Source organism: Ptiloglossa arizonensis, chromosome 4, assembly GCF_051014685.1.
Source record: "Ptiloglossa arizonensis isolate GNS036 chromosome 4, iyPtiAriz1_principal, whole genome shotgun sequence".
Taxonomy (NCBI): Eukaryota; Metazoa; Arthropoda; class Insecta; order Hymenoptera; family Colletidae; genus Ptiloglossa; species Ptiloglossa arizonensis.
Window position 1 is genome coordinate 6794908 of NC_135051.1, and position 20885 is coordinate 6815792.

General features: G+C 43.8%; 1 protein-coding gene across 3 annotated transcripts in view; it reads left to right on the top strand.

The window, feature by feature from the left end:
• Positions 1-12187: 12187 nt before the first annotated feature.
• Positions 12188-20885, top strand: part of M (zona pellucida domain-containing protein miniature) — a 48496-nt gene continuing 39798 nt past the window's right edge. For 2 of the 3 annotated variants that reach the window (XM_076309590.1, XM_076309593.1), the window contains exon 1: positions 12188-13116. The gene's annotated coding sequence lies outside the window, so the exon portion shown is untranslated. The remainder of the gene's footprint in view (positions 13117-20885) is intronic. The other variant, XM_076309592.1, reaches the window with a different exon arrangement.

Here is a 20885-nt window from a genome sequence, read left to right on the forward strand (position 1 = left end):
GTATTTGTCTACGCGAGAAACCTCGAAGAAATCTTCTACATCGGATGTAAAAATAAATGGTAAAACAAACTTGGATGGTTATCTCGTCGAGATATTTCGTATACAAGTTACTTTATATATCCTTCGAGCCACGAAGGAAGTTTTCCTCTTGAAAAATTAAAACTTCAACAAATTAGAAAAATCCCAATGCATCGATTGAGGAGTCCCGTACAATTTCAATTTGAATTCGAAACCACGAAGTTTTCCCGGATCGAAAATACTACACTGAATAACGTAGCGATCGAGAATCACCTCTCGAGTCTAAAATACTGAAATTCAAAAATGACTCCCGGATCGATGGTACACGTACGAGACGTTTAAAAAGCAAGAGTGTGCCGAAGAGTGTTTCTCGGTGAATAATCGTAAAAGCTCAAAGAGTTGAATTCCAATTTGAATTCGAAACCACGAAATTTTCCCGGATCGAAAACACTACACTGAATTACTTAGCGATCGAGGATCACCTCTCGAGTCTAAAATACTGAAATCCAAAAATGACTCCCGGATCGATGGTACACGTACGAGACGTTTAAAAAGGAAGAGTGTGCCGAAGAGTGTTTCTCGTTGAATAATCGTAAAAGCGCTTCGGCGTGCCCCCATCGCTCCATGTACGAGCAGAGTTGAAGTGAGTTTATTCCGGTGAGCATCCCGCGATTGCCTTATTCGTTGCGCCGATGGGTGTCTTCTTCCACTTGGCTCAAGATTCGCGAGTGTACGACCTTGACATCGATCGTCCATGGTTCCCCCGAGATCGAGAGAGAGGAAATCGTGCGAAAGTAATTTTCAACCTTTGCTCTTCCCCGACCTCTGTTCGCGATATCGTCCAGAAAACAGTACGATCCGCGTCGCTAAACACCGAAGTCGATTCCCGTGTTAAAATCGTCGAGGAGACGCTCGATCCCGGGATGTTTCACCGAGACGATCTAGAAAACGAGTCTCGAAGCGTGACTATCTTGAAAATATCGGCTCCGGTACACCTCGAATGGTACCAGACCCCCGTTCATCGATCCTCGTTGAACTCGGTTCTGTCCAAACGGTGCTGGGCCCCGACGAATCCGCGAACGTGTGCACCACTTTCGAACTTTTGACCTAAAACCGACGGCCCGATGCCACCATGGCCGAGAAGCACGTAGTCGTAACTCACCGGCGAGGTCTGGGCCAAAAACCTTCTTGAATAGCCGAACAAGTTTAGCGGTAGATACGTGTCCAAGGCGCGAAGGATGCCTAGACGAATCCAGGGAACGCGATACCGTATCCAAGACACTCGAGTGCATCTCAAGGTGTCTCGACAGGTTCGAAGGAATCAACTTCTACCGAATGTAATTGAAAACTCGCGAACTTTTCGAGGTCTCGATGGAAGATACGTGACCATTAATACCAACGATACTGAGAGATCGATCGTAGAGGGATTCGAAAACGAATTATTCGCTCGAGGAACGCTTTGGGTTTTTACGAGATGGAAAGTGTTGGGTGTTGGTCCATTGTTAGAAGAGGAGATGAAAATTTGTATTTACAGATACTGAGTGATCGATCGTAGAGGGATTCGGAATCGAATTATTCGCTGGAGGAACGTTTTACGAGATGGAAAGTGTTGGATGTTGGTCCATTGATTATAAAGAGGAGATGAAAATTTGTATAGATTGTATATAGAGTATTACTGAGAGAATATATACAGATACTGAGAGATCGATCGTAGAGAGATTCGGAAACGAATTATTCGCTGGAGGAACGTTCCAGGTTTTTACGAGATGGAAAGTGTTGGGTGTTGGTCCATTGATTATGAACAGCAGATAAAAATTTGTATAGATTGTATATACAATATTACGGTTAGATCGTGGAAGCTTCGAGGAATGATGAAGACTTGGATCTAACGATTTAACGTCGGATTGTAGGAATATACCGTAGTGTTCGAGTATAAATTTACACTAATTCTAGATCAAAATCGAACACTCTGTATATGCAGATCTCTGGTATTATGACAATATTGTAAATTAACTCTGTGAGTTTCTTAATAGCCTGACTGTAGTGATCTGATAACTAGTGAAGTGACTGTAGTGGATGGCACGAAAGAACGGATTGTTGGAATATTGCATTGATAAATGGAGGCAATTTTAAGTAAATTTAGACAAATTCTAGATTAAAATTAAACACTTTGTATATTCAGATAGTCAGTATTTTTTGGAGTATCTTGCACACGACTTCTAGTCCTCTGTAATGACAATTTTGTAAATTTATTCTGTGTATTTCTTAGTAGCCTCTACCAGTTCGATGATCGTTTAAACAGAGGATTAATTAATTCTCTAAAAATGAAACAGGATCGAAGAGATTTCCCGCGCGTACTGTATCCTGTTAATTCTAAGAGATAATAGGGGTATCTTGCAAACATAGGTCTGCACTTTCTTGGCATATTCCAGAGTCGTGTAACAAGCTCCTTTTGTATAGGTATTAGCAGCTGGTTTCCGATGAACAGTCCCTCTCTTTGAGATATCCTCGAGTGAAGAAATCCGAACGATCGAGTTCCGTGAAAAGCGCCGGTCGTGCAATTAATTCTCCACCGATGCAGTTGCCTTCTAATGCAGCGCGCTGCAACTTTATCCCTGACCGAGTGAAATTTTCACCATTCAGCGAGAGAACGGATCCGTTTAAATGACATCCGATTACTTCCGATCGGATCGTATCAGAAAAATTGCCACCGACGCGAATCGAAGACGGCGCGCGAATTCTCGTCGATTATTATTACTCTAGAAGAAGCTCGTGCCTCGTTCCCTTGAGAATGCGGCTTATCCTTAAAAAGTATGTTATTACATACCGATAAAACACGTTAGGTTGGAGATAACCAAGTGAAGAGCTTAAACTGGTAACACGAATGGAAGAGAACGTGTAAATTCTTGGCTACTCGTCGATTATTATTGCAGAAACTCGTGTCCTGTTCTCTTCAAGAACAAGGTCGTAGAAAATAATATTGAGTCGTTCGGAAAGTCATTTCATTTTTTTTTTTTTTTTAGTGAAAATGAAACACGAGTTTTTTAGAATGTATAAACATTTTATTAAATTGTATATTCTCCATTTTGCAGAACGAAATGACTTTCCGAACAACCTAATATATACAGTTAAAATACTATCCAGTTACTGTTGAAACACGTTGGATTGAAGATAACTAGACGAAGAAAGAAGTGAAACTCGTTGCAGTCACTTGGCTTCGAAGTTGTCCTCGTGATAGTATCTAATTTGTATTGCAGATCTCTCAATGTTGTATAAAGCATTTACCCTCGTAGCCAGGAACAAACCTGGGCTTTTATCTGCTGTAACAGGTGGTCTCTACAAAGCTCTATAAGTCTATAAATTTACTCCAAATGTTCCTCGAACTGGTAAATGTTGATACGGCAAGTTTTGTTCCTAAAGCCTCTCTTTACTGCCCATTCTCTCTCTCTCTCTCTCTCTCTCTCTCTTGCAAAGTATCTGTCGCCATTTCTACCGTGACTTAACTAGCTAACTAAAATGCTATCGGTATACTTACTGCATTCTACTTCGTCCGATTTGGATTTACCACGATTTGTATTAAATTCATTTAGTACGTGGACGATCACGTTGTGCATACATATGTACGACACCGATGTTTCGATTACTGTGATGTCATTTTTCCGGATACGAGGTTCGAATACGAATAACTATGTCTAGAAACCTAATAGGTGTTTAAAAATAACTGTAACAGGAATATTCGATCTCGAAACCAGCTGAAGGACGAGTGGAAGAATATAAATCGTAAAAAAATTGAAGAAATTTTACACGAAACTTTAATGTTAGGACATAAAATGTTCAAAAATTCGAGAATGTGAACATATCAATCGTCGTGTGTCTCTCCAATAATCGAACTAAATAAAAGCTTTTACGTTAACAAAGTACACACTTTGATACGTATCCAGACCATCGAGAACCAAAATTTTCAATAACGACTATTAGAGAAAAAGTTGCTCCAATGAAAAAAAAAGTAACCTATGTAAAAGATTGGCACGTGGTAAGCTTCGATGGGAAATTCCTCTTCCTATCGTGCATTTCCTCTTGCTCTGATAGATCAACGGAGTTACTCGCGAAATGATTTCGAGCGATCAATTCGATCGACTGTACATCGACGAAATATGGAATGCAATTTTTTGTGCAATATTGAACGGGTTTTTTCTTTTTTTTTTCCTAGAACTGCCCGAAGCTTCAATTTCGACAGTTCTATATGCACACACGACTACCAGGACAGAGATGAAAGAGTCATGGTTGACATTCGCCCCACGTGGAATTCGTATCTGCTGAATACTCTAACTTGGGATCCTGTACAAGGTCTATCGGATCTATAGACAAAAGCATGGCTGGCTGATCGTGCACACAAAATCGAGTAAAGGGTCCAAGTAAACGTAGCTCTGCGAACCGTTCGATTTCAAGACAGCCAGCTAGCCATTTTACAAATTAAATTCTTTTTACACGGTGCAACGATACTCTCACCGATGCGTGTATCGTGATGCACGATTTTCAATGTTTTATTCGTAAATCACAATTTAATTCGTGAATCACGTTCACTTCATAAATCAAATTTACTTGAAAAAATCTACCAAGTACAAAATTGCCCTTCGATTCAAAACAAACCTCATATAACTTTACTTCGTAAATTAAATTTACTTAAAAAAATCTATCAAGTACAAAATTGCCCTTCGATTCAAAACAAACAAACCTGATATAACTTTACTTCGTAAATGAAATTTACTTAAAAAAATCTACCACGTCCCAAATTGCCCCCTGATTAAAAACAAACAAACCTGATATAACTTTACTTCGTAAATCACGTTTACTTCGAAAATTAAATTTACTTTGAAAATCAAATTTACTTAAAAAAACCTACCAATTCCCAAACAACCCCCGATTCAAAAATAAACAAGCTCAAAATCGTGAAACTCGCGCGTCCAATTCCCCGGTTGTTCGGATAATCCTCGAACAAGGAAATTCTGAGTGAGTTCAGCCCGCAAGAAACGTGAGTGACTTCCTGCAGCGTGTCTTGCGCGAGGCGTAGCTCGAACAATAGCTTACTGTACGTTTCTTGCACTTGATAAAAAAGACGAAAGAAAATTCCGCTCGCTAGTAGACCACGCAAGTTCGATTCGAATACGTTACCACCGATGGTCCTCGTCCATCCATTGACACGAATCCAACGAGTTCAATGTATCTCCGTCGAATCGTTCGGTAAAGCGATCGCGACAAATTACAGAGAAATCATTAGCGTGCGCTACGTGACACCGTTTAAACGAGGATCGTGGCGCGACTGAGTTCGCGCGGGTATTTTTCTTTTCTTTCTTTTTCTTTTTTTCTTCTTTTCGCCAATTCATTGATATGCGGCTTGCGGCTTAAGAGGATTCGTCGGTACAAGGGAACAAGACAATGGCCAGCGGCGTCTGTGGCCCTGTTCGACGACGCTCGAACGAAAATGCGACTCACGTGCGACCAAACGTGCTTCCCGGGTACCGACACGTTCGAGGGATCAACGAGCAGGATCGATCGCGGCTTGTCGCCAGAGGAGTACTCGTCCGTGAGAACTTTTCCGAAAAGTCGTCCAACGATCGGACAAACCGAGTCCTCGTTTCATCCGTTCGGTGAAAACCCACGGACGAAGAATCGACAGTGTCGAATCCATTCGTTATTCGATTTCCGGCTGACCGTCGTCCGTGACAGCTACATCCGGAATGAAAAATCGAGTACGCGGGCAACTTGTCCAATGGGAAGAAAATTCTGTACATGTACGGTTTTAGCGAAGGTTCTCTTCGCTTTTTCGCGATCTCCAAGGGATATTGATTATCTTGAACCGTAGACGGGAGGATTGCTTACTGGCTGAAGGGAATTATTGCGAAATGGAAAGAATATAGCTGGTTGTGTTCTCAGAGATGTCTATGGATCAAATCACATCTGAAGATTCTGGATTAACGAGAATAAATCGTTTGAATGTAGCTTGGTGTGTATTCGGTTGCACGGAAAGTGATTTCGTTTTTTAAAATGGAGAATGTATAATTTGATAAAATTATAATTTAATTGATGTATAATTTATTTAATAAATGTATAATTTAGTAATTTAATGAAATGTTTATACACTCTAGAAAATATTGTGTTTCATTTTCACCAAAAATAAAACGAAATTACTTTCCGAACAATTTATTGAATTTGATACGAACGCTATGGTTGTAACATGGGGAAGAAAGAGTAGTGTTTCGAGTTTGTGAACTCTTACCGACTGAAGAGAATTATTGCAAAATTGAAAGAATATAACTAGTCACGTTCTTAGAGATGTCTATGGATGAAATCACATCTGAAGATTTTAAATTAATACGAATAAATCGTTCGAATGTAACTTGATATATAAATTTGACAATACGAATGTTATAGCTGAACCATATAGTTCAACTGTAACAAAGAGGGAGAAAGAGTATTGTTTCGAGTTTACGAAGTACACAAAATTATGTAAGAAGTAGGCTCGGTTTGCCAAAAAACTAATAAGTTAAACATCCTCTACCGTAAGATGTATTTATAAAAGCACTATTTCTTACTGACTGAAGAGAATTATTGCAAAATGGAAAGAATATAACTAGTCACATTCTTAGAGATGTCTGTAGATGAAATCACATCTGAAGATTGTAAATTAATACGTATAAATCGTTCGAATGTAACTTGATATATAAATTTGACAATACGAATGTTAAAGCTGAACCATATAGTTCAACTGTAACAAAGAGGGAGAAAGAGTATTGTTTCGAGTTTACGAAGTACACAAAATTATGTAAGAAGTAGGCTCGGTTTGCCAGAAAACTAATAAGTTAAACATCCTCTACCGAAAGATGTGTTTGTAAAAGCACCGCTCCGTGTCGAACGCTATCGAAGTAAGTTAGGAAACATTGCGTTACCAGCTGAGCCAATCTTAACGAGATGGGGAACATGGCTCGAGGCAGCAGCATTTTATGTCATACATTTGGAAGATATTAAACAGGTTGTTGAATCGTTCGATGCTAATGATGCATGCGAGTGGCAATTAAATCAGCACAGGATGTACACCAACAGTGAACCGCTTATTCAAAATTTGGTGCTTATCATTTCGAAACGCTCTTCGTGTATTTAAAAAAAGGAAAAAAAAAAAGAAAGAAAAAATAAAAAGGAGAACTAGAGACGATCGGAATACCGCTAACCGAGTCTACACAATTAGCGAACTGGTATCGAAAAAGAGCACACTCGGATAAAGGAATTGTGTCGAAACGGAGTGCAGTTATAAAACCAAAATCATTCGGTTTCGAGACGAAACGAGTCGATGAAATTGTCGTAAGAGACCACGGTTTGCCGTCGAGACGAATTTAAATACGTCCCGTACGCGTCTGGCGACGATCAACGTTCGTTCCTTGCTTACAAATTGATCTTTAGCGATAAACACCGGCAATTAGTAAATTCCGGTTAATAAGGAGAAAATAGTCGTAGCTCAACGTAATTTGCATTACAGTCGTTGACGATAACGTTTAAATCGTAACGTAATTAAAGCATATTTCCAGTAGGTCTTCAACGCCGATATATTCCCGGGATACGTTGACATATTATAATTGCATATCTCGCGCGCGTTACTTGCATATTTTGACGTATATTGCTGGTATAAACATACGCAGCCCAGTCACAACAGACAGATTCGTAAATTGCGCAAAAGCGAGGTATAGCCGCGGGCTGCTTTCAAACCTAACCCGAAATGATAGGTTATTAATTATGGCAACTGTTTTGAAGGTAATAAACTTTAGTCTTTATGATGTGCGTCGAAGACTAAAAGAATCCTCGTGTTCTTCTTTTTTTCTTTTTTTTTTTTGCGATAGCACGTAGTTAAAATGAAAATTTAAAGGTAAACACGCGATACGAATGTAGAAAGATGAAAAAAGAAAAAAGAACAGTGTCCAAAATGAAACGTCGATTTGCATACGGAAGGATCTACCGAATGATGCAGAAATGGAGGTAACCATCTACCTCTGCATCGTGAGAGAAGAATACACGAGACGTAAAATATAATAGATGTAGAATAATAAAAATTTTTGAAACGTGATTCTTATAGACGAATGTAAAATTTGAATCGGAGGAGTAGATTCTTCGATTAGCATTGTCGTAAAAGTTAAACGAAACGACAACATTAAAATAGGTAGACTCGTACACTTGTACACTCGTACGTACTCGTAGACTACGTACACGTAGAAATTTGTGCAATAAATTAAAGAGACGGATAAAGAGCTTTAAATAATGAATATAAAATAATATAAAGAGCTGTAGATAATGAATATAAAATAATATAAAGAACTCTAGATAATGAATATAAAAAAATGCAAAGAGCTCTAGATAATGAATATAAAATAATACAAAGAACTCCGAATAATGAACGTAAAATAATAAATTGAAGGGGATTAGATAATCCAATTTCCAAATCACAAACAGAATACGATTGCGGCATTATTGATAACATGTTATAAATATTCACGTTCTGGAACACGTATAGAACAATTCCTTACTCTTTCTTTATTTCCATGATTCTCACATGGGAACTTTTCTTCGAGTTTCCCGCTTGAAAATTTGGTTCGCGAAAATGAACGTTACAGAGAATACAATTATATCGGGTGGTGTGATTTTTGGAAAACGAAATAACTTTACGAACAATTCGATAAATTCTTTCTATCTTTCCTCTCGACTAGAAAAAGTTACAAATGCACTTCGATTCACACCTGCACAATGAGTTCAAAGGTAGACAGATATCTTTATTAGAAAAACAGGAAAAGTAAACGTAGATTCTAAATTATTGGGTCGTTTGGAAAGTTATTTCGTTTGTTCCCAACAGAGTACCTATTTGTATTTTTTCACAGTCAACTTCACACTTAAGCTGCAGAATTATTATACATTTTGACAGCTGATATAGTAAGGCTAGTTTGTTACAAATTTTGTTCGATTCTTTGCAACACAATGTTTTTGGTAAAAAAATTGTGTTTCATTTTCACCAAAAAAATGACTTTCCGAACAACTCAATAAATTCTTTCCACCTCTCCTCTCGACCTGCATAATGATCGACAGTTGCATTATAAATCCAAAGGTAGACAAATATCTTTATTAAAAAAACAAAAAAAGTAAACGTAGCTTCTAGATTGAATTCTTTTTAGCTTTCCTCTCGACCAGAAAAATTGACAAATGCACTTCAATTGACACTTGCATAATGAGTACAAAGGTAGAGAAATATCTTCGTTAGAAAAACGTAGCTTCTAAATTGAATTTTGTCTACCTTCCCTCTCGACCAGAAAAATTTACAAGTTCGATTGACACTTGCATAATGAGTTCAAAGGTAGACAAATATCACAATTAGAAAAACGTTGCTTCTAAATGAAATTCTGTCTACCTTTCCTCTCTTCCAGAAAAAGTTACAAGTGCACTTCAATTGACACTTGCATAATAAATCGAAAGGTAGAAAAATATCTTCGTTAGAAAAACGTAGCTTCTAAATGAAATTTTTCCACCATTCCTCTCGACCAGAAAAACCGACAAATCCTCCCTTCGATCGACATCGGCGCAAGTGTCGTTTCATCGCGATCCCGAACCGTACGAGAAATCAACGTGGACGAATATTCGAATGAAAAAAGTGAGAAGAATTTCGCGTGAAATTTTGCAAAAAAGATCGGTCGTAAATACGAAGAACGGGAGGATCGCGTTGAATTCGAGGCGTTGGTAGCGGATCGAAGGTGCGCGATCAGGACACCTCGCCATAGGCATCGTACTCCTGGAGACAACGGTGACTAGATAGCAAAGAGAGAAGAACTGCCTTTTAGGGCAGTTAAGCGGACGACGACGACGCCTCGGTTGATCCTCTCGTCTCGTCTTGTCTCGCCTGGCCTCGCCTCGGATCGGATCGGATCGCCCATCGCGCTCCGCCCCGCCTCGCGTCGCATCTTCTCGCGTACAGGAACGCTCGCGCCGACGACGGTCCCGCGACCCCGATCCTTCTCAGAACGCGCGCTAGAGACTGCATCGGGTTTTTAGCGCGATCTTGAAAACGGAAAATGTTCCTTTTTTCGTCGAACCGTACGCCGCTGGCCGTAACTCGCGAGCGAGCGAGCCATCAGGCTCGCTCGCTCGCTCTCTTCCTCTCGACTGAAAGTCACCGGCCAAAAGGGTGAACAGAACGGTGCCCCCGGTACGAGTCTCTCATGAATATTCACCGAACAGCCCGGAACTCGATCATTTTTCGAATGGAATTTAAAAAGGAAACTTTCGAGAAATTTTTCGCGCGCGCGGGCGCTCGGTACTCTCGCGCGCGCTCGCGAACACACGGCCGGGAATGTGTCACGGTGAACAGTTAGGCGAGCTACGCGGAAATCAGGGGGAGAAGAAGAATGATCGATGGCGAGCGTCATTCAGATGTCGAACAAACCCGGAATACGATGCGCGGAAGAATGAGGAATGCCACAATCGGCAGGAACGAGAGAGAAAGAAGGAGAGAAATAGAGAGAGAGGAGAGGAAGACGTGAGCGCGGGTCGGTGATAAAGGGAGGCCGTGGCGGGTGAAAAATGAGAAACGCTCGAAAGTTCGTGGCGGAAGCTGATCGCGGTACGAGCTACGAGAGGTACGAGAGGTACGAGAGGTACGAGAGATACTAGAGGTACGAGTAGATCGCGCGAGGGCGAAAAAAAAAAGAAGTTAGTTCCGATGATCGGTGCGGTGGTTCTTCGGTTCTCGATCGGCTGGTGAAATCGCGAACGAGCGACGGATCAGCGACGATTCTCAACGTCGATGAGAAAACTACATCGCCGCTGCGACGAGGTCTCCCTCGTCGTCGTTGCGCGATCCGATCGACGATCACGGGATCGCGTACGGGTTGTATATGCCCTGGCGATCGGTAGTTCCATGCGTGGAACGCGAGCACGGAAAGGGCCAGATCGTAGATCGTTGCGGAGATATCGGTGTTCCCGGAGCCCTAGCCGAAGAAATCGGAAAGGCACGAACGAACGAACGTACGCGCGGTGGAAGAAAAAGGGTGAGGAGCATGTACGTATAAGACTAGCATCGAGGAGGAGAAAAGAAGAGAAGGGTAAAGAGTAGCCGGAGGATGAGGTGGCACGATAGTGGCAAAGATGAGGAGGATGGGAGGTGGAAAACGCGGCCCGGCTACGAAATGGCCGGGCCCCGACGAGGCCAACGATCGAGAATGACCACCCGACGTCTCCCTAAATAACGACTGATCCTCGAGTACCCCCGATAACCGCTTCCGCTACCGATCGAAAACAACGAAAAAAAAAGAAGAAAAAATACACATACACAGACGCACGACGCACACGTACCACTCTCGCACAGGGTTATGCACACATTCCGCGGAGCGAACGGGGTTGGATTCGTAGCGTGCGAAGATTTCCACGGGTCGACAAAACTAGGCTCTCAAGGTTCATCGGAGAACGGTTCCGTAGGGGTACGTCTCTCTCGTCCGATCCGGTGGTTAGCGGTCGTGCGAGCGTCGCGATCGATCAATTATCGAGGGATTCGGAGAATCCGAACGAACGGCGGCATCGTGCGGCGACGGTGACGGCGGCGGCGGTGGTGGTGGCGATGTAGTTTTCGGTAAATGTGTCGAAGCCCACCGACCCGCGATGCGGTGTCGTTGCCCTCTTCTCTTCGGTCTGCTCGGTGCTGGTTGCACAGCCTGCCGCCGTCGTCGTTCAGAGTTCTCCTCTCTCGCTCGGTCTCGCTCACCTTTCTCGTCACTCTCTCTCTCAACCTTGCGTACTGCCCCCCCTCGTCCCTACCACCGACCAACCCAGACCTAACCCTCCTCCCTGCCGCACGGTCGCGTTCCCTCTTCCTTACCCGCGTTCTCTTTCCTTCTATCTCTCTCTCTCTCTCTCTCGCAATGCGTACACACCGGCAACGACGGCCACCGCCGCCGCCACCGCCGCCGCTGGTGTGCCGGCGGTGCTGCTACGAGTAGGTTATCCCTGTCCCCTCCGCGAAACCATCCTCTTATTCCCACTCCTCCTTCGGAGCACCTGTCGTGCCAGGGAGTTCGGCGCGTTAGGGGCGTTCGCCGGAGGTAAGTAGACGGCAGGTTATCAGTCCGCAGAACATCTTCGTCGCGAACGGAACAGTAAACCAGTGTGGTTGCTCATTCTTTCGTGGTGGAGAGACGGAGGCAGAGAGAACGAGCGAGAGAGAGAGAGAGAGAGAGAGAGGAGAGAGAAAGAGAAAGGAGAAAGAGAAGAAGAGAGAGAGAGAGAGTCGAGGCGGAGGTAGCGGGCAGCGGTGGAGAGGACAAATTGACGAACGTCGGGGACCATTTTGGCGGATATTCGTTCGTCGTTATACCCACTGCCGTTACCGATACTCGGTTGCACCGGCGACGAATCGAACGGGAGTTTCATTCTCGCTCCTTCCCGTACCCGCGGCGTACACGCGCGATCTATTCCCCCCGTAAGCGAGCGATCGCCACCCGGAACGGAGTGGCCCGATAGATATCGATCCGCGATCGAGTCTCTCAGTGATCACCGGTACCGGTCCCGCGTACGATTTACGTGTACGGGTAACCGATCGATCGCGCGTACACGTAACGGTCGAGGGATACGTCGATGCAGCTGGTTCGCGCGATGATCCCGCGCACGTCGATGTAGAAACGTTACAGCGTAGGAACCACAGGCGTCGATGAATTGAGTGTTAAGTGAGGGGCACCGGGGCACCGAGGGACCGAACGGTTGAGGAAACCAGGAGACCAGGTAACGTTCGCGGGAGGGAACGCGCCAGGAACCACGCGCAGACACGCAGACGAACACGCGAAAGTTGGTGTTACCTGTACGGTGGTTTCGTCAAGGGTAGGAGAGGATCGAGCACGTATCAACGAGGAGAGATCGAGGAAGAGGGGCTAGATAAAACACCGGAAGGGGCTCGAAACGCGCGAAACGAAGGAAGACCGGAGCTGATAGGGCGCATAACGCGGCTGCCGGGATGCGGCACGAGGAGCCGCTAACCTCCAGCTAACACGTGGCGACTCTCCGCACGCACTCCGCGATCGCTAGGTGAGCCTTATTATAGCCCAACGAGGGTGATGATCGTTCTCCGTAACCGAGCATTACTCTCGGTTTTCAAAGCCGAACTGAATTCGAAGTCGCTTCGTCGCGCTACGAGGGGGATAGGGAACTCGAGGTGGGGGGAGAGAGAGCAACGAAGAGTATTCTTTGCTCGAAGTAACCTTCTCGTTGCGAGAAAACCGATGTACTCGTAGCTGCAAAGGCGAGAGGTTGAACTATGGTGGATCAGGTATGATGTCTGCTGACCTATGTATCAGGGGGAGGAATCGAATATTTGAGAGTAGATTTGTGTGTAGAGGGCTCGAGTAAAGAGAATCTTGGCTCGAAATAAAGTTCTGGTTGCGTTTTGAGCGATAGACTCGTAAATGCATAGGCAAGGTTTTCCCTACGATGGTAGATCTGCTAACCTACGTATCAAAAGGAAGACTCGAATATTTGAGGGTAGATTTGTGCGTAGAGGGTTTGGGTTGACACAGGGATCTTTAGATAAGGGAAAACAGAATCTTGGCTCGAAATAAAGTTTTCATTGCGTTTCGAGCGATACACTCGTAGATCCATAGGCAAGGTTTTCTGAACTTTGGTAGATCTGCTGACTTACGTATCAAAAGGAAGAATCGAATGTTTGAGAGTAGATTTGTGTCTAGAGGGACCTGTAGAGGGTCTAGGTTAACACAGGGATATAGAAATTGGAGAAAAGGGAATCTTGGCTCGAAATAAAGTTTTCATTGCGTTTTGAGCGATAAACTCATAGGTGCATAGGCAAGGTTCGATTATCTGAAGGATAGTAGGCTCAGTATGATGTCTGCTAACCTACGTACCAGTCGAATATTCGCGAGTAGACTTGTGTGTAGAGGGTTTGGGTTAATACAGAAACTTTGAGACAGGGGAAAAGAGAATCTTGCCTCGAAATAAAATTCGTTGCACTTTGAACGACAAACTCATAGATGCATAGGCAAAGTTTGGTTGTCTGAAGGATGGTAGACTCAATACGATGTCTGCTAACCTACCAGTCGAATATTCACGAGTAGACTTGTGTCTAGAGGGTCTGGGTTAACACAGAAACCTTGAGACAGAGGAAAAGAGAATCTTGCCTCGAAATAAAATTTTCGTTACCCTTTGAACGACAAACTCATAGATGCACAGGCAAGATTCGATTTTCTGAAGAATGGTAGACCCGGTACGACGTCTGCAAACCTCAGAATCATGGCTCGAAATAAACATTTCGTTGCACTGTGAGCGAAAGAACGTATTAAACAAGGTTCGAGTGTCCTTGGTTAAACCTACGAAGGAAGATTTACGAATAGACACGCTGTAGAGAGTCAAAAGGTAAAGTTCCCGCCTTACACACGTGTATAAAGATTAGAAGAGCATCTCGAGTTCGAAAGGGGAACTAAAAGCGAATCTTGGCTTGAATTAACCGAGTTCTATTAACTTTGTTCGTCTTTCTCACACTGAGAGCGAAAGACTCGCGCAGCGTAGCCAAGTTTCACCTGTCCTGGGCCTAACCTACAATCTTACCAAAGGGAAGAAGATTCGCGTATATAGAAGGTCTAGGTTAGAACAAAGAGAGAAAGTATCAACTTTTTTAGCCGCAAGTTCGGAAGAAAAGAGCAGGTAAGAGATCCGAGACATCGTACACGAAAGGAACCGATAACAAAATTTCTATTGACCACCTTCTTTCGCAACTGCGTTCGAATCTACGAACAGAGGCCATACTTGTCGCGAGAGTACTTGTCGAATTTATACGATGATCGATACGTTCGTACGACAATTGTTCAGCGTGTTGCACGGTCGGTCACGATATTGGACGATAGGACAGAGGACTGCCATAAAATCTGTCGCGTCGGAGATCTCACGAAGACACATCGAAATGGAGCCACTCCGTAGGTTTTCAGTCCCGAGGTGTAAGTATTTCTTCCCACGATAAAGCGTACGGTGTCGTTACACCTATCGTTGGGCTCGATCGTTTCGAAGCGTCGTGTGATAAATCGTTGGGTCTATAGCCCCTATTACGTCCAGTTGAAACGATCCTCGTATCGATAGGGCCGCGCTGTCAACGCATCCGTATGACAGATTGTGCAACAACCGTGCACACTTTGCAAACGACGCTGTTCGAACAGCGATGTCGATAACCGGTCCGTTATACCGGACAGTTAGACCCTTCGCGATTAGTTCTCTCTTTACCCGACCAAGGCTGATGTCTACAATCAACAGTTCCTACAACCAACAGTTCAAACGTTCCCCGGTGGTTCGTAACTGTCCTCGGTGTCCACCGTACGGACACTACGCGGTTACATTCTCGCAAACACGAGACAATGGGGATTGGACGATAGGGAGGAAAATATACGAGATACGAGATATCGACTACGAATGATCGTTAAGACGCGCGAAACACCGCGAGGGTAATCTCGAAACGCACGGTGATCGAAACGTTCAAACGTTGTCCCGATTAATCGTTGAGGAGTGGACGGGGCATCAATGGGGAGCCTTTCCGTGGTGTACACGGTTCTCGTAACACCCAAGGTACATCCGTTTGTTGTATCGTCGGTTATCGTGGATACGAGCTCTTCTTCTTCCATCCGTTGAGAGCGAGAGAGATCCGCCTCTGGATCGCGACAGTTAATGCAAACCGGGGCCGATGATCCGCGCCTGTCGATGTAAACGCGCGCTCAGATAGAGCGGACCACGGCGAAACAGCCAGGCGGATAAGGTTCTCGTACGAGGAAATCGGGTGGGGAGGGAATGTGGTCGGTTCGGCAGTCGAGGAGGCCCTCACCAAATTTTCGTGCCGCTGTTCTGGGCGCAATGTGCCTCGAATCTCCACGTGCTTCGTAACCGTCTCTCTTTCTCTTCGTTCGCCGGTGGTACCGGCCCGTGATCTTTCTCGCTCGCACTTGAACGTCTCCGTCGATCGCGGGCGCAAGGGGCAGCCACGGTTCCCGCGAGCCTCTGTTCCGCTCACTTCTCCGTCGATAGGGTGTCTCGTTCCCACCAGTTAACCCACTGGTCTTCGTTTCTCGTTCCTACGTGCCGAGCGGGGCACCCAACCGCCTCGCGGGGCCCCGAGACGCCGAAGAGTTAGCACGCGCATTCCGGTTAGCGGTCCGACGAACGCTTAACCGTTGCCGTTCCACCCGTCTCGATCGTTGCCTGGTATCGTTCCCCGTTGTCATTCAGTCACTCGGTCGACAGGATCGTACAACTGCGAAACGATGCTTTCGGGTGAACCGACCGATAGCGTCACGCCGATACCCACGAGGACTTTTTAGATATCTCGCGCTCAGTGAGACTTGGAAACGTTATCTCGGGATCGGGATTCTCACGTGCGTCCAGGAGGATCGACGACGAAGAAGATTCGGAGGAGAGGACCTGCCACGCGAGGATAGACCGGATATCCTTCTTGAAACTTTAGGCTCGATCGGTTCCGTGCTATCGATACGCTCGCGACGATCTTACGCAGCTTGGAGTTCGAAGAGGTAGAAGGAACGGTCTGTACCGCTTTTGTACTTAACGCGTTTTGTTGGTCTTTCGAATCTTTCCGTCAAGAATGTCCAAGAAACTCGGGTTTTTTCATTTCAAATACCTTCAATGGAGTACAGAAGCGGTACTGTATTTCTACAGTGACGATTCTTTCCAGAGAGACGCTTCTTTAACGCGTTTCACTAGTCTTTCGAGTCTTTGAGTCAAGTATGGAACTTGATTTACTAACTGTAATTTTAATTGGAGTCTGGGTCAAGTATGGAACTTGAATTACTGACTTTGTAATACGGTGATAGGATTAGAGAAATACGAGGAGAATTAGTGCTTACTATATACTATAGTAACTTCAATCAGAGTCAAGCATGGAACTTGAGTTACTGACTTTGTAATTTTAATCAGAATCTTCGGGTCAAGTATGGAACTTGAGTCACTGACTTTGTAATTTTAATCAGAGTCTTTGAGTCAAGTATGGAACTTGAGTTACCGATTTTGAAATTTTGATCAGAGTCTTTGAGTCAAGTATGGAACTTGATTTACCGACTTTGCAATCTTGATCAGAGTCTTTGGGTCAAGTATGGAATTTGAGATACTACAGTAACTTTAATCAAAGTCTTTAAGTCAAGTATGGATCAAGTATGGAACTTGAATCAGACTTTGTAATACACTGGGAGAATTAGACTAACTTGATCAGAGAACGATACGTCAAGACCCAAAGAGAACAATAAGATCAAACAGAGCAACACCCAAATAACTAGAAAAGACTACAAGTCATCTAGCAACTTCGATTACAGAACATTGACGAAACGTCACCAAAACCCAACAAGAGCTAGGTACCGAACAGTATCGAATAACAGCCGAATAACTAGAGAAGATTGTAAGCTTCGAGCTATGGAACCCAAGCGATAGCCTAGGTTCTACGAAGCTATCGTCTCTGTTATTCTAGGCTCCGGAGCCACTCCTTCGGGTATCTTATTAAACTTGTCGAGCTAGAGGAATCTGTAACGATCCGTGAACGACCGAATCCTATGGCGATGTCAGCCAGCTAACTTCCGTTCAACGTTTCACTGTGCAACAACGCGGCTACCGAGCTATTACGGGGTTCTGCGAATGCTGCCCCGACTAGCGAGACACCCGATTCAGGTACGCACGATACGTGTCGTCCCGGCACCGAATATATGTACCCACGAGCAAAAGGAACCCCATACACCTGGCTATACCTGCACACACCGCTCGAGAATTCGTTTCGGAGATTCGCCGAGTCATTGATTCCGTAGCATCGTGAACCCATTCGCGAGAGACTTCCTACGTGGACGTGGTAACCGTGCCGAATATAACGTTTTAACACGTTCGCTGTTCCAGTACGTGTATTTACGTAGACCAGAAGTACCACCGCGTGTATCCGACGTGGACATGGGGTACAATCGATGGTGCCACTACGTACATACGGATAGCTTTTTGGCAAGTTTTTCAAGCGGAAATAATAAATGTGAATGAATAATAATAAAAAAAAAATAACCACCGGCTGGATGTTCCAAGAATGGTATTGGGTTGTTCGTAAAGTGATTTCGTTTTCCGAAAGAAACATTTTTGGAAAAATCGTGCTTCGTTTTCACCAAAAGGAACGAAATAACTTTCCGAATAAGCCAATATTTATCGAAGGGGGACAGAGTTATCGAGTATCGCGTTTGGGTGATGGAAATCTGAATGAAAAAGTAAACGTGCAGTGATTTACTTCTAAAATTTTTCACGTGGATAAAATATTTGAGAAATCACTGGGAGAATACATTTACTTGCGAACGAAGTGAACGTAACGATTCTTTTATGAGAATTATGAGGAAGATACTTATTATCTCTGCTACGTTCAAGGGAAAAATTGAAAAAGTAAACTCTCTCCTCGGTGTTCCTGAGTTAAAAAATCTTCCAAAAATTGCGTATACACGTTAAATTTTTCAAGACCTCGTAGAACGCGTGGCGTGGATTAATTAAACCCGATTCGATTGAAACAGTGCCTTGTGAATACGATTAACGGAGGAATCCCGGTTGAAAAATCTGAAACGCGATTTCAACAGCCGATTTTAAAATAGATACCCGGTGTCTCCGCGTTTGAATCGTATCTCGAACGTTTCACGAGCCTCGTCCTTCGAAACGCGACGCGGATGTTGTACGATGCGATAAAAAAACTAGAGAAGAGAAAGGCGAGTAGTAAGATGTCCGATTCTTTTTCCCCCCCGGTTGTACGCGCAAACATTTACTTTATCATCGTTCGCGTTATCGGTAAATATTCGATCGTCCGGGCGAAAAAAAATCGACCGTCTTTGTCGCCTTTCTCTTCGTCCGGTACCTCGTGCAAAAGAAACTGGACACCTCGTTATTTCCAGAAATAGACGAGTCTAAGTTTCAGAAACTCTTCCCGAGGTGAAGGAAGGAAGAGGGGGGCTCGATCGACCAGTCCTCAATGGGTTGTAAATTCGTGCTAGAAACCGCGTCCACAAAAAATAGCCATAACCGAATGGAACTCCGCTTATAAATCGTGTTCAGCTTCTTCAAAGTACTCGATCGGGTTCGTCGACCCGCGGCGACTTTGCTCCTCGATAAAATCGTAAATCACCGAGCAGCACTTAAACAACGCGCGTTAAATCCCACCGGCCGGCTAATAATTCACGTAAACTGATTAGGAAGGAGGCCTCGTCCCGATCCTTGGAAAGTCTCGCGTACGTAGCACGGTCGCGCTGTTTTATCAAGGGTATACGGCGCGTAATACGAGCTGCGCGCGCAGCCGCTTACCCGATGGTTGCGCGCGCGCTGCGAGCATTCTTTTTAAAATTTGCATCGAAATAAGTCGCCGAACCGTCCGTTTGCCATCGCCGCCCCGTCGTTGGCGGGCAAAAGGAGTACGCTAACGGTTTTCGAACAGGTGTCATCTCTTTTTTCCGCGCTTCATGAAATATTCACCAGGCATACGATTACGTTAGTACCGAGCACTAATCCGTACGTTGTACGGGGGCATTCAACCGCCTTGGCCGTGCCATTGGAATCGCGCCCGACATTACTTTGCATTCGTTCGCGGACGGTAATTTACCTGGAAATTAATACGAACGTGTCGCCCGCGAATTTGCCTATTTGTACGGGCGTACACGCGCGGTAAAAAAAAAAAATGTAGAGAAAAAATAATAACCAATGGATGCTCCAAGAATGAGTATCGGGTTGTTCGGAAAATGATGAAATTTCTTACAGAGCTTATAACGTTTGTAACTTTGGTGTGGAATTTTAATACGAGCAAGTACGTAGAAAGAATTTACGTAGTCGATCGAACTCGTGAAAGTATTCGATTGTTTGGAAAGTCATTTTCCAAAATGGAGAATGTATAATTTAATAAAATGTTTGTACACTGTAAAAAAAATTGTGTTTCGTTTTCACAAAAAAAAAAAACGAAATGACTTTCCGAAGAACCCAAAGGTCTGGGTTAGGTTTATATTATGCGATGGTTAGGGTTAGGTCTATATTATACGATGGTTAGAGTTAGGTCTATATTATACGATGGTTAGAATTAGGTCTACATTATACGATGGTTAAAGTTAGGTCTATATTATACGATGGTTAGGGTTAGGTCTATATTATGCGATGGTTAGGGTTAGGTCTATATTATGCGATGGTTAGGGTTAGGTCTATATTATACGATGGTTAGGGTTAGGTCTATATTATGCAACGGTTAGGGTATACGTAGAAATTGCAATTAGCTAATGGACATTGAAGCCTGGATTCGCGAACGTTATTTATTAGATTGAAACTATTTACTCCGAAGACGACATTTATTGTACAATACCGTACTGTATTTTTAAGGTGTGGTGCCATTTCTATGGCCACTAGGGGAACGTAGACACAAATAGTCATTGGTGCGATTTATGAAGTATGACACACTTTGAATTTGGAGAAGGAAACCCTTAGAATAGAGCCTCTGTTTTATTTACGTTTAGGAAACTCTTAAATTACTAAAGATATGATGTTCCGAGTAATGAAATAATAAAATGTTCCGAGTAAAAGTTACACTGTTTGTGTAGGCCTATAGATTTGTGGAAAGAATGTTCAAGGATCGTTTGTTCTCTTTTTTTTTTGAATATTGTTTTTAATAGTGTGTTTGGAAGATTGGTGATTCTGATGCAAGGAATGGTTTTTCCCTAAAAATTTAAATGTAACAGCAATGGGGATGGATCAATGAACATTTACACTTTTAAGTTTCAGCACTGATACCAAGTCGTAGAAGTATAAGTAATTGTCTA